At 68.1% G+C, this 229-nt stretch overlaps 1 protein-coding gene across 1 annotated transcript in view; it reads left to right on the top strand.

The window, feature by feature from the left end:
• The first annotated feature begins 128 nt into the window (after window positions 1–128).
• Window positions 129–229, top strand: part of LOC116941713 (dyslexia-associated protein KIAA0319-like protein) — a 43,355-nt gene continuing 43,254 nt past the window's right edge. Inside the window, exon 1 of the mRNA XM_076066495.1 lies at window positions 129–227. The gene's annotated coding sequence lies outside the window, so the exon portion shown is untranslated. The remainder of the gene's footprint in view (window positions 228–229) is intronic.

The following is a 229-nucleotide window of genomic DNA, read 5'->3' as shown; positions in this document are numbered from 1 at the left end:
GGTCCAGGGTCCAAAGGCGACGTCAGTTCGCTGTGACACGCGGCCTCGGTCACATCCGCGGGCTGAGCGAGGTCAGCCGCCGCTGTTTCCGCGTTAGATAGCGATCGCCTCTTAGCACCGGGAAACCGGAGCCCCTTCGGCGTCACGATCCTCACGCGCGCGGCCACCCTTCCCGAAGCGCTCCGAAGCCCGCGACGGGGATCGAACTCGGGGTGCCCGGTGCCTAGGT

Source organism: Petromyzon marinus, chromosome 12 (genome assembly GCF_048934315.1).
Source record: "Petromyzon marinus isolate PM22_M1 ecotype Great Lakes invasive population chromosome 12, UKy_Petmar_22M1.pri1.0, whole genome shotgun sequence".
Lineage (NCBI taxonomy): Eukaryota > Metazoa > Chordata > Hyperoartia > Petromyzontiformes > Petromyzontidae > Petromyzon > Petromyzon marinus.
This window is presented reverse-complemented; position numbering and strand designations above follow the sequence as displayed.